Raw genomic sequence first — 14,303 nt, 5'->3', positions numbered from 1 at the left:
AAGAAAAATCCATTTTCTGGGGAAAAATTCAAGCCTGCTGCAGAAATTTGCAAAACAAGGAGTCAAATGTTAATAATCAAGACAAGGGAGAAAATGTCTCCAGAGGATTTCAGAGATCTTCGTGGCAGCCTGTCCCATGACAGGCCTGGAAGCCTAGGAGGGAAAAATAGTTTTGTGGGCTGGGCCTAGGGCCCTGCTACTCTGTGCAGCCTTGGGACATGGTGCCTTGTGTCCCAGTCACTCCAGCTCCAGCAGTGGCTAAAAGGGATCAATGTACAACTTGGGCGGTTTCTTCAGAGGATACAAGTCCCAAGCCTTGGTGGCTTCCATGTGGTGTTGGGGCTGCAGGTGTGCAGAAGACAACAGTTGAGCTTTGAGAGCCTTTGCCTAACTTTCAGAGGATGTATGGAAATGCCTTGATGTCCAGCCAGAAGTCTGGTGCAGGAGCAGAGCCCTCATGGAGAATCTCTACTAGGGAAATGCAGAAGGAAAACATGGGGTTGGAGCTTCCACACAGAGTCTGCCCAGTGGAGCTGTGAGAATAGGGTCACCACACTTCAGACCCCAGAATGCATTGCACTGTGCACTAGAAAAGTCTCAGGCACTCAACGCTAACCTGTGAAATCAGCTGCAGGGGACTGTACCCTGCAAAGCCACAGGGACAGAGCAGCCCAAGGTCTTGGGAGCCCACCTCTTGCATCATTGTGTTCTGGATGTGAGACATGGAATCAAAGGAGATTATTTTGGAGCTTTAAGATTTAATAAGTGCCCTGTCAGGTTTCAGATTGCATGGGGCCTGCAGCCCCTTTGTTTTGGCCAAGTGCTCCCTTTTGGAATGGGAACATTTACCAAATGTCTGTAACTCCATTGTATCTTGGAAGTAACTAACTTGTTTGATTTTACCAGCTCATGGTCAGAAGGGACTTTCTTTGTCAGATGAAACTTTGGAATTGGACTTTTAAGTTAATGCTGGAATGAGTTAAGACTTAGGCGGACTGTTGGCAAGGCATGATTGGTTTTGACATGTGAAAAGGACATGAGATTTGGAATAGACCGGGGTGGAATGATATTGTTTGACTCCATATCCGCACTCAAATCTCATCTCAAATTGTATTCCCTACATGTCAAGAGAGGGACCTGGTAAGAGGTGATTGGACTATGCGGTCAGTTTCCCACATGCTATTCTCATGATAGTGAGTGAGTTCTCATGAGAGCTAATGGTTTTAAAGTGTGGTACTTCCTTACTGTCTCTCTCTTTCTCTCTCTTCCTCTCTCTCCCTCTCTCTTCCTTTCTCTCTCTTCCCCCTCTATCTCTCTCCCTCTCTCCCTCTCCCTCTCTCTCTCCTGTTGCTATATGAAAAGGTCCTTTTTTTTCCCTTTGCCTTCTGCCATGACTAAGCTTCCTGAGGTCTCCCCACCCATGCAGAATCGTGAATCAGTTAAACCTTTTTCCTGTATAAATTACTTAGACTCCAGTATTTCCTTATAGCAGCATGATAAAAGACTAATACAAGTGTCATCTGTAAGCTTTCTGAACTTTCCCCCTCAGTCACTAATTGCTAGTACCTCCTGGCTCAGTTTTCTTCCTTACTCCAAATTCTTTCATGTCTGTTAGCATTAACACCTGCTTTGCTGTACCACTCAACAAATTTGCTTCTCAATCCCTTATTGCCTCATCTCTGTTGCCACTTTTCTCAACTTTATGCTCCTATTGCCAAAGTACACTCCTTTCCATCATCTGAAACTCCTCAATTTCAAAAGTCACAAATTCATATATTCTACTCATTAATTGCCATATTTATTTCTTCTGACTAGCTTACTCACACTTCCATGGGCTGTTTTAACCACATCTATACTTTCAACCTAATGCACCTACTACTTTCTCACATCCTTTAAGAGCCTCCAGTATTTACTCTTTCTTCATGTCTCTCTTCAAATTAAATAGCTCATATTCCAATAACTCTTTTGCAAACAGCCTTAAATCTCTTGCTCTACTTTCCTTTTGATTGTACAGTCTACCAAATACCCATGGCTGAATAAACTTATACATCCATATTCTCCATTCATGTACATAAGCAGCCAAGTGTTGTAGAGAAAGGCAAAAAAAAAAAAAAGCAGATTAGTTATCTCTAAAAATTCATGACTCAGCACTGCTAAACAATCCTACTCTATCTTATTTTTGTCTGCTTAGTACTCCACTACTTTGTTGTGATTAAGGCCCTACCCCCTTGGCAAAAGTACTGAAAGTACTGAACATGTCACATAACTGTCCTGGGGGTGTTAACTGAGCACGCCCATTACTGTATCTTAATACCCCAGACTCTTTACTTTCATTTGGTGTGTTTGTGTACATGGAAAACTAAGAATCTGACAGAGTAAGGACTTTCATGATTTCTTTTTTTTTTAATTTCAACTTTTATTTTAGATTTGTTACATGGGCATGTTGTGTGATGCTGAAGTTTGGTGTATAAATGATTCCATCACCCAGGTGAACATAGAAACTAATAGGTAGTTTTTCAGCCCTTTCCCTCTTCCCTTTCTCCCCTCTCTAGTAGTCTGCAGTGTTTATTGTTGCTATCTGTGTGTCCATGAGTACTCGATATTTAGCTCCCACTTATAAGTAAGAATATGTAGTATTTGGTTTTCTGTTCCTGTGTTAATTCACTTAAGATAATGGCCTCTAGCTGCATCCATGTTGCTGCAAAGGACACAACTTTTGTTCTTTTTGTGGCTGCATAGTATTCCATGGTACGTATGTACCACATTTTCTTTATCCAATCCACCATGGATGGGCACCTACATTGATTTCATGTCTTTGCTATTGTGAATAGTGCTTTGATGAACATATGGATGCATTCGTCTTTATGGTAGGATGATTTATATTCCTTCAAGTATATACCCAGAAATGAGATTGCTGGGTCGAATGGTAGTTCTATTTTAACTTCTTTGAGAAATCGCTAAACTGCTTTCCACGGTGGCTGAAGTAATTTACACTCCCACCAACAGGATATAAGTGTTCCCTTTTCTCCACAGACTCATCAGCATCTGTTATTTTTTTACTTTTTAATAATAAGCATTCTTACTCGTGTGAGATGGCATCTCATTGTGATTTTGATTTGCATTTCTCTGATGATTAGTAATGCTGAGAATTTTTTCATGTTTATGGCTGATTGTGTATTTTCTTTTGAGAACTATTTGTTCACGTCCTTTGCCCATTTTATAATGGGCTTACTTTGTTTGTTGAATTCAGTTTTTTATAGATTCTGATGTTAAACCTTTGGCAGATGCATAGCTTGTGAATATTTTCTTCCATTCTGTAGGTTGTCTGTTTACTCTGTTGATGTTTTTCTTGTTGTTGCTGTTCTTGTTTTGCTGTAAAGAAGCTTTTCAGTTTAACTAGGCTCCGCTTGTCCATTTTTGGTATTGTTGCAGTTGCTTTTGAGGACTTAGTCATAAATTATTTGCCAAGGATGATGTCCAGAATGGTATTTCCTAGGTTTTCTTCTAAGGATTTTATAGTTTGAGGTCTTACATTTAAATCTTTACTCCACCTTGAGTTAATTTTTGTATATAGGGAAAGATTAGGGGTCTAGTTTCATTCTTTTGCATATGGCTAGCCAGGTATCACAGCACCATTTATCGAATAGGGCATCCTTTCCCCATTGCTTATTTTTGTCAACTTTTTCAAAGATCAAATGGTTTGTAGGTGTACAGCTTCAGCTTCATTTCTGGAATCCTTCTGTTCCATCAGTCTATATGTCTGTTTTTGTACCAGTGACATGTGGTTTTGATTAATATAGCCTTACAGTATAGTTTGAAGTCAGGTAATGTGATGCCTTTTGTTTTGTATTTTGTTTATTTTCTGTTTGTTGTTGTTGTTGTTGCTCAGCATTGCTTTGGTTATTTGGGCTCTTTTTTGTTTCTATAACTAAAATAATGTAATCAGAAATATAAGCAAATATATATTTAAAAATGAATGTAGTTAAAAGTTTAAATTGTAATTTAGAAATCTGTTAATTTTTCTTACTAAAATAGAGCTCTGAATATGTAATAAAACAAGTACTACTCATAGTACACTAAAATCACATTAATAAAACTTAAAGGCTCATCTTTCAAATGTACATTTTTATATAGACAAAAGCTAATGATAGATTAATAACAAATATAGGTTAAAGAGAAGTAGAAAGTAGTGGAGGGAAAATTGTTGTCTAAATAGATGTTTGACTAAATTATTTTGAACTCCTTTTTTTTAATAAAGTTTGCAGGTGGTTGAATCTCAGGCATGTCATGGATCACATGTTCTGGATTTCAACAGTACTTTGAACAAAATTACTTCTACTACTATATGGAAAAATGGGAAAATGTTTAGATTTGTTTTTTTAAATATTAATTTTTAGGAAAATTAAGAGTATGTACATTCAATCATGAAAGGGGGAATTTGTAAAGAAGTAAGTTTGGAGTACAGAAACATTTCTAATAAAAGATTTTGATCAAATGTTAAATAAATCTCCTATTTTCAGCAGCATTTGCTTATTTTTATTGAAGCAAAGAGTGATTTAGTATATACCCTCACATGAAGTTGGCAGTGTTCATTTTCCAAAAAGAAAATACATTTTTGAGACGGAGTCTCCCTCTGTCACCCAGACTAAAGTACAGTGGCACCATCTCTGCTCACTGCAACCTCCACCTCCTGGGTTCAAACGATTCTCATGCCTCAGTCTCCTGAGTAGCTGGAATTATAGGCACACACCACTGTGCCTGGCTAATTTTTTGTATTTTTATTAGAGGTAGGGTTTTACCATGTTGGCCAGGCTGGTCTGGAACTCCTCAAGTGATCCGCCCACCTTGGCCTCCCAAAGTGTTGGGATTACAGGCGTGAGTTACTGTGCCCAGACACAAATCAATTTTTTTATATCCTCTCAAGGTGCTGATGTTTACTCTGACAACTCTGGTGCTATAAGTTTACTGTGCACAATATATTTTGAGGCAACTACAACTACTAGCTCAAAAAATATTAAATTATTAACAGACCTGATTATTCAGTATATGCAATCAAGTACTATTCTTTTCTTCAGCTTTACTGATACATAACTGACAAATAAAATTAAATATATTCAAGATGTACAACGTGATGTTTTGATCTATGCGCACATGGTGAAATGACTACCACAATCAAGCTAACATACCTGTTACCTCGCATACTTATCTTCCATCTGTGGTGAGAATATTTAGGATCTACTCTGTTAGTAAATATCAGGTATGCAATACATTATTATTAACTGTAGTCATCATGCTGTACAAAAGGTCTCTGAATTTAGTCATCTTATAACTGTAAGTTTGTACACTTTGACCAACAGCTTCCCTTTTCTCCCACCTTCTGACTCCTGGTAACTACTCTTCAACTCTTGGTTTCTATGAGTTCATTATTTTTTAAATTCCACATATAAGTGACATCATACAGTATTTGTCTTTCTGGGTTTTTTTTTTTTTTTTACATTTTTTCTGCTTATTTCACTTAACATAATATCCTCTAGAATCATCAAATCATCATGTTGCAACCAACAGAATTTCCTTCTTTTTTAAGACTGAATAATACTTAATTGTAGGTATATGTTACATTTTTCTTTCTCTTTTTTCTTTCTTTTTTATTTTATTTTAATTTTATTTTTATTTTATTTTATTTTATTTTTTTGAGACTGGGTTTCACTCTGTTGCAGTGCAGTGGTATGGGTATGATCTTAGCTTCCTACAGCCTTGAACTCCCAGACTCAACCGATCGTCCCTCCTCAGTCTCCTGAGTAGCTGGGACTGCAGATGAGCACCAGCATACCCAGCTAAATTTTTTTTTTTTTGTAGAGATGAGGTCTCAGTATGTTGCCCAAGCTAGCCTCGAACCCCTGGCTTCAAGCAACCCTCCTCCCTCGGATTCCCAAAGTGCTGGGATTACAGATGTGGGCCACCAGCCTGGCCACCTTTTCTTGTTTCATTTATGGACGGACACTTAGGTTGTTTCTATATCTTGGCTATTGGGAGTAATGTTTAATATCAGTATTGTAAAGAATTATTATGTATATATTCCTTGTTTTCTTTCCTTAAATATGGGTAAATAAAAAAGAAAAAATGGCCAACATGGTGACTTATGCTTGTAATCCCAGCACTTTGAGAGTCTAAGGCAGATAGATTGCTTGAGCTCAGGTATTCCAGACCAGCTTGGGCAATGTGGCTAAACCCCATCTTTACAAAAAGCAAAAATTAACCGGGTGTGGTGGTACACACGTGTGGTCCCAGCTACTCAGGAGGCTGAAGTGGGAGTATTACTTAAGCTCAGGAGGTAGAGGCTGCAGTGAGTTGTGATGGCACCACTGCACTCCAGTCTGGGTGACACAGCAAGACTCTGTCAAAAAAGAAAGAAAAAAAAAAAAGCAAAAAGCAGAGTAAGAAGGCAACAGAGAAAGGAAAATGTTGGGTATCTAGTTAATAGAGAAAATGCTTAGTGACTATGTAATTAGTGTTATAATTACCTTAAAAGTTTTAAATAGAAATACTTTAAAAGAGAAATTTTAAGCCCATTGTGACAATTTTCAGTTTTATTCAGGAAACAATGTAGCTACTATATGCAATGGACTGCATCAGCTTTATAGGATGAAAACATAAAACACACTTTCCTCTTTCAAGGCACTAAGGTGCTTGTGGAGATAGACAGTTATAAGCAGAACTTTTCAATACGCTGTGAGACACAGAAAGAAAAATACTGCATGATTCCACTTATATGAGGTAACTAAAATAGTCAAAATCACAGAATCAATAAGTAGAATGATGGTTACTGGGGGAGGTGGAGGGGAAAATGAGGAGTTACTAGTCAATAGGCAAAAAGTTTGAGATAAACTAAATTAACAAGATCTAGAGATCTGCTGTACAACATTGTACCTATAGTCAAAAATACTATATTGTGCAGTTAAAAAAATTTTTAGAGGGTAGCTCTCATATAAGTTTTCTTACCATAATAACATTTTTGAAAATTAACTCAAGTTAAAAACAAAAAAAAAGATTTTATTCAAACAACTATATATGTGTGTGTATTATATATACATAGAATAAATATATATTAATATATATGCATACATGTTATATACACAACTGCACATATAATGTATAATGAGAAATGCCACAATATAAACGTGTTCAAGGAGGGTCGATGAGCATATCACCCAATCTGGGGGAAGGAGAGTCAGGAATGGCTTTCTTAAGGAGATGACTGTGATCTGACTCTCAGTAGCTGAGTGAGAGTTGTTGGGAATAAGTATAACATTCTTGGCAGAAGAAATCAAACTACCAATATGCAGAGATGAAAAAACACATTTTGTATGAAAAGAAATATTAAGTAAACGTATATTGTTGAGGATAAAGAGCACACTGTAATAACAGCAACGTCATAGAAAAGAGATAATTTACAGAGGACCTACGTGCTAGAATAAAAAGTCTAGGCTTGTCCTAAAGGGAATGCAGAGACTTTGCAGGGTTTTAGGTAGACTAGAGATGAAGAAAGTTTGCATTTAGTAGGTTATTCTGAAAGTAATGTGAAACATGATTCAGAGAAGAAGCAAGACTAGAGGCAGACAGATAAATTAGGAGTAGACTATTTCATTAGTCCAAGACTAAGACTATTAGAACCTAAACCACAGCCATGGTAATAAAAATGAAAGAAATTGTAAATTCAAGAATTATTTCACAGGAATTAGCAGGATTTAGTGATTGAATAAAAGTGGTATGGGAACAAAGTGGAGAAAGGAATCAGGACAAAAGCCAGGCTTATAACATTCATGATTAGATGAATGGTTATATCCATAGCAAGAGGAAGAAGAGAGAGATAGAGACAGAGAGAGAGGCGGGGGAGGCAGGGGAGTGGTAACATAAATTCAATTTTTATTACTTCACTTTCATGAGGTTACATACGAGTCTGAACCTGTGAGAAGAGGTTTGGGAAAAGATGTGGATTGAGAAGGGCAAAAAGCAGATGATGAAACCCTAAATAGTGCAAACTTTATTTAATGGGCAGAAATAGGAGTAAAAAGACTATATATGGGGTCAAGAATAGTAATCAGAAATGTAGAACCATAATCAGGAGAAAGTGGAATGATAAAAGCCAAGAAAAAGCAGTTTTCCAAGAAGGAGGGAATAGTGAATATTCACTGCCACTAGTAAAATAAAGACTGAAACATACATGTGTTCCCAATACATGTTCCCAAACTTATATGTATTTCAGATTAAAATAAATAAATAAGTGTAGAAGACAATTTTCAGTTAGTTGAGAAGTTATTTACCCCATATTATTTCTTGTTATTTATATTTGTTTCATCTGTATCTTTCTATTTTATCTTTTTTAAAAATTCAGACTTTTTTATATACTACTTTTGTGTTTCCTAGTTGCTTAAGGTTTATATTTAGTTGTATTAACTTCTTCCTTTTTCTCTTTGGCTTTCTTTATTGTTCTTTCTATAGTTTTCAGATTTATTTGTTTAGAATTATTTATTCTCATTTTTATATTGATTGATATATTTTAAGCTAATAGTTTACTCTGAATACTGCTTTAGTTATATCCTATAAATTCTGATGTGCAATGTTTTCATTATTGTTTCCTAGAAATTCTGTCATTTTAGTTTATATTTCTTTTTTGACCCCAGAGTTGTTTAATAGAAAGTTTGTACATTTCCAGGGAAAATAACCTTTGTGTTGTGCTTAAGTTTTAAATGTGTTTTACTATGATCAGAAAATGTGACCTATATTAATTTATATGGAATTTAAGTAGATTTTCTTTATGACCTAACATATATGGCAAGTTTTTACGACTGTTTTATGTGTGCCTAAAAATAAGTATATTCTTTATTATTAGGGAACAGGGTTGATATAGATCCATAAGATATAAAGTATTGATTGTTCGAATCTTCTATATCTTTGACTAATATTTTGTTCACTTGAAATGTTTTAGATAATAAATTTTATTAAATTTCCTTCCTATTTTCTGTCTTGTATAGTTTCTGCTTTATGAAATTTACCATTACATTAATTTATTATAGATACTTTGAATTGTGTCTCCTTTTGCAATTAAGGTTTTATAAAAGGTCCTTCTTTGATTAATTTATTGTTTATGGCAAGATTTTCACTTTATCAAGCCTAGTATCCTTTATTTTTTGTTGTTGTTTAAATTGGTTGTACTTTTAAATAATGTACTTTTTTTTTTAAGTACAGTTATGGTACAATACATGTAAATTAAAATTTACCATCCTAACCGTTTTTAAGTGTGTAGTTTAGTGGCATTAACCACATTCGCGTTATTGTACAACCATAACCAACATCCATCTCCAAAATTCTTTTCCTCTTGTAAGACTAAAGCTCTGAACCCACTAAACAACTTACCATTTCCCTCTCCTTCCCTCTCCTGGCAACCACCATTCTACTTTCTGTCCATATAAATTGTCAACGCTAGGTATCTCATACAAGTAAAATAATACTTTTAGTACAATATTATATAATATAATAATATTTTCTTAATATAACTGGCTTCTATAATTTAACATGATTACCTCAAGTTGATGCTTTAGTGTAGTTTTGATATACGTTTCCCTAATGATTAGTGTTGGGCATCTTTTCATGTGTTTATCGGCCATTTGTATATCTTGGCTGAAGAAATACCTATTTATATTCTTCAGTCATTTTTTTTTTTTTTTTTTTTTTTTTGAGATAGAGTTTCGCTCTTGTTTCCCAAGCTGGAGCGCAATGACGCGATCTCGGCTCACTACAACCCCCGCCTCCTGGATTCAAGCCATTCCACTGCCTCAGCCTCCCAAGTAGCTGGAATTACAGGCATGTGCCACCAAGCCCAGCTAATTTTTGTATTTTTAGTAGAGACGGGGTTTTGTCACGTTGATCAGGCTGGTCTCAAACTCCTGACCTCAGGTGATCCACCCTCCTCGGCCTCTCAAAGTGCTGGGATTATGGGTATGAGCCACCACGCTCAGCCAAGCAAAGTGTTTTTTTAAACTTTGTCTTGTGGTAAATCTCACAGCAGATGAAAGCAGCTCGATTCCTACAATAACCTGACCTCAGGTAATGCACCCGCCTCAGCCTCCCAAAGTGCTGGGATTACAGGCGTGAGTCACCGCGCCCGGCCCCTCACTCATTTTTATATTCTGTTATTTGCCTTCTTATTTTGAGTTGTGAGAGCTGTTTATATATTCTGGATAAAAATCACTGATGAAATATATGACTTTTAAATATTTTCTCCTGTTTCACGGGTGACTTTCTCACTTTGCTGATTCTGTCCTTTGATCCTTACTCAATGTACTTTTTTCTACTCCTTCTTTTCTTTTAAACTATTTGGAAGAAGCTAGTTTTAGTTGTGCCTTTTGCACACAACACTGAGCTGGGTTTTGCTTTGGAACCAAATAAGAAAATACTTTTCTAATAGAAGATTTAAGTTCTTTATAATAATATTATAGGTTTTTTATATCTATAGTGTGTGCAGATGCAGCTTTTTAAAACTTTTCACTATATGGTCTCTTTTCAATGTTCATTATATTGCTGCTATTGCTGCTGTTACAGTAGTTTTTATTTATTTTGCTATTTAGGAAGAAGGGTATTTTTAGGTAGTTTATGCTATGATTTTAAAATAATATCATACTTCCATAGATTTTGGGCAATGTCTATTTGTTGTTATCATTAAAAAATATAAAATTGGCTTACAACTTCTTTCTTTCCTCTCCTTCTTTCCAACTCCTCCATCTTCTAAGTTTATTCAATGTTAAGATCTTTCTTGGTGTTTATATTGGTTCTTTTAAATGTGTTAGAATTCTACTATTCTATTTCAGTTTTACATTTTATTATTTGACTCCCACCTATAATGTACGAAGGAAGAAATGAAGGGAAGGAAGGACAGAAAAAAGAAAAGTAAAAGACAGAATATAAGGAAGATAAAACAATTGAAAAGTCCATTAATGAAAGAATAATTAAATTATGTTACCCCTAGCTTATAAAATGCTATTCAGTTATTACAGAGAATAAAGCCAACCTATATATGCTGACATGATAATAGTTTATTTTATTTTGGGTGAAAATGTAAGTCCTACAACAATATATACGGTATGATATGTAATATATAGCCCACTTATATATAAAAAACAATGCTTTTCCAGTAGCTGGAAAAGAAGTCTTTGTGTTTCTGAAGGAAATCTAGGTAGTTCATCAAAGCTGTAACCCTAAGAATCAAGTACGTCCTCAAGAATCACTTGAACCTAGGAGGAGAAGGTTACAGTGAGCTGAGACGGTGTCACTGCACTCCAGCTTGGGCGACAGAGCGAGACTCTGTCTACAAAAAAAAAAAAAAGAATAAAGTGCTTACTTAGTCTTTTCACTTGCCTATCTCACAGATACCTCAAAAACACATTTCCAAAATTATTAATAAAACTCTTCATGCTAATCCACACTCCCTCCCATTGCTTCTCCTTCCCTTTCTTCCTATCACATTTAGATGGCCATCCCATCCACTTAGTCAAGCCAAAACTTAGGAGTTCTCCTGAACTCTTTTCTCTGCCTCACTGTCCCCCACATCTAGTCAATTATCATTCTAATGATGCCACATACTAAATATCTTATTTCAGCTTAGTTTGTACCATCCTGCTGCTGCCACCAGTGTAAGTGACTACCTTATCTTTGCTGGATGACTGCCTTATTTTCCTCAGTGATTTCTCTTTGCCCACACCTTTTCCCGTCCGATCAGTCTCTCCATATTACAGTCAGTGATGTCTTTAAAAAATTCCCAGTAAGCATTGCATTCCATTTAGTGACTTCCAAAATCTTTAATTTGACCTACAAAGGCCTTCACAATCAGGGCTCCAACCTCTCCAAGTTTCATGTACTCCTCTCTGTCCTTCACTCCTTTCCACTCAGTCCCTACTGGATTTTTATTAGCTTCTTGGAAACGTCATGTTCTTTGCTGTTTTTCATGTTCTTTCTCTACATGAATTCTTATATTTTCTCCCAGCCAATCTCAGCCTATATATCACTTATATATCACTTCCTCACTGAAAACTTTTTAAACACCCAGTACTAGGCAGTATCATCTGGTGTTTACTGACAATGATGGGGTCTTTGCTGCTATGCCTCATTTCGTAGGGATTTGCTTACATCTTTCCTCTGCTCCGAGAGAAAAGCTTCACAAGAGCAGAAACAGTGTGTGTCTTATTGTTTTATTTTCAGTGGTTAGTGTAATGCCTAGCATATAGTATGAGCATTTACTTTGCATATGCTATGCCTTCTACTTGAAATGTCTTTTCTTAAAGTCTTTTAAACCTAGACTTACTTTCACTTTTTTCCAAGATGCTTCCTATACCACAACCATACAAAAAAAAAAAAAAAAAAAGTTAAATATACTTACTTTGTTCCTCCACTTTACTTTGTACGTGCTTCCACTGTTGTACTTTTCAAAATTTTTATTTCTTTAGCATGTGGAGTTTACTTTGAGCTGCATTGCCTAAAGAATTTTTTATCTCCTCTCAACATATAAAAATCAGTGCATTTCACAATTAACAAATCAAAACATATGGCGATACTGGACACAATATTCCCCCATGACAATAATTCACCTTAAGCGAAGTAGTTGTCCTGGTTAAACAGTGCATGCCATCTCCAGTTCACTAGAAATATCACTAGATAAGCCACAATCATCACCCATTTTGAGTTTGCAATCACTAGTACAAGTTTATCTCTTTTACTAAGTAAGTAGGTCATTACTTTGCATTCTTTGAAAAATAACAAGGAGAATTTTAATCGTTTTGAATCCTGCACTACCCAGCATGTTCCGTGGGATAGAGCAGGTGCTCAATAATGTTATTTAATTGATAGATTGATGAATTTATTTAAAAAGATTACTGCTTTTCTGTTGATATTTAATTTTAATTAAATTTCCATTTTTATGGGATCCACTGTGGGAACCTACTACAGGAGATTAATTAAAATAATGAATATGAACTCAAGGACAGTTCTGAAATATACATATTTAACATTGAATGAATTAATACCTATTTAATCCACAGAGTTAGGTCAGCTGTGGCGTCATTTCCGAAAGAAGCTATTTCATACCCAGCAGTAGAGAATTGTCCTTTGGGCATTTGAGAATATCATCACAAGGAGAAACAGATCTTGAGTTAGAATAACTGAATAGTTTCTAGAAAGGAAAACTTGTTCTAATACCAACAACCAATCCTAATACGGGTCCTAGTGTCTGGGTACTACTGCTATTACATGTGCTTAACAATGAGCTGAAATAACAATTGGAAGTATAATTCTCACTTCAGATGAAAAAGTGACAATGTTGCTGTTTCATGTCTCTAACAGACCTTGATAATACTGACAGTTGTTTTTTGATGCTTGTAGGATGCTCTTATTTCAGATTTTGTAATCCACATAATTCCAAAAATCATCTAATCTAAAAAAAGACTTGAAAGTGTAAAATGTAAAAATGCCAAGAGTCCTGGGAGGCCGAGGCAGGTGGATCACCTGAGGTGAGGAGTTTGAGACCAGCCTGGCCAACATGGTGAAACCTCATCTCTACTAAAAATACAAAAAAAAAAAAAAAAAAAATGGTAGCTGGGGTATGGTGGTACACACCTGTAATCCCAGCTACTCGGAAGGCTGAGGCAGGAGAATTGCTTGAACCCAGGAGGTGAAAGTTGCAGTGAGCCAAGATCATCCCATTGCACTCTAGTCTGGGCAACAGAAGGAGACTCCATCTCAAAATAAATAAATAAATAAATAAATAAAATAAAATTCCAAGAGTCATTCTTTCTTTAACTGTGTCTCTTTAACAATATTTGAGCACATGTTCAAATATGGTAGTATACTACCTCATAAACAATTTGGTTATTAACCTGGTAACAAATATTACAGTTAATTTTAAAAGTATTTTTACATTTAGAAAGTCCGAAGGGCAGTCTCTTCTGTCTTTAATAAAGCAGATTCTCTAATACAGCATATAGTTTCTTATCTCTAGTGTGTTTGGCCCTTTAATATTGACATAAACTTTGAATTATGGGTAACAAAAGCCTTAATATTAATAAAAGTGATAATGAATATGAATGTAAAATTTTTACACATACAGTATATTGAAAACAATGATATAGTCTAGTCAATGGGCATTAGGAAATGAAAATATTTTGATGTGTAGATTAATTTGTAACATATGGAAGACATACAAAAGAGATTACGTTCTACATCAAATTATACAAACTAAAAGTTAAACAACATTTATT

This window comes from Chlorocebus sabaeus, chromosome 25 (assembly GCF_047675955.1).
Source record: "Chlorocebus sabaeus isolate Y175 chromosome 25, mChlSab1.0.hap1, whole genome shotgun sequence".
Lineage (NCBI taxonomy): Eukaryota > Metazoa > Chordata > Mammalia > Primates > Cercopithecidae > Chlorocebus > Chlorocebus sabaeus.
Note: the sequence above shows the minus strand (reverse complement) of the source record.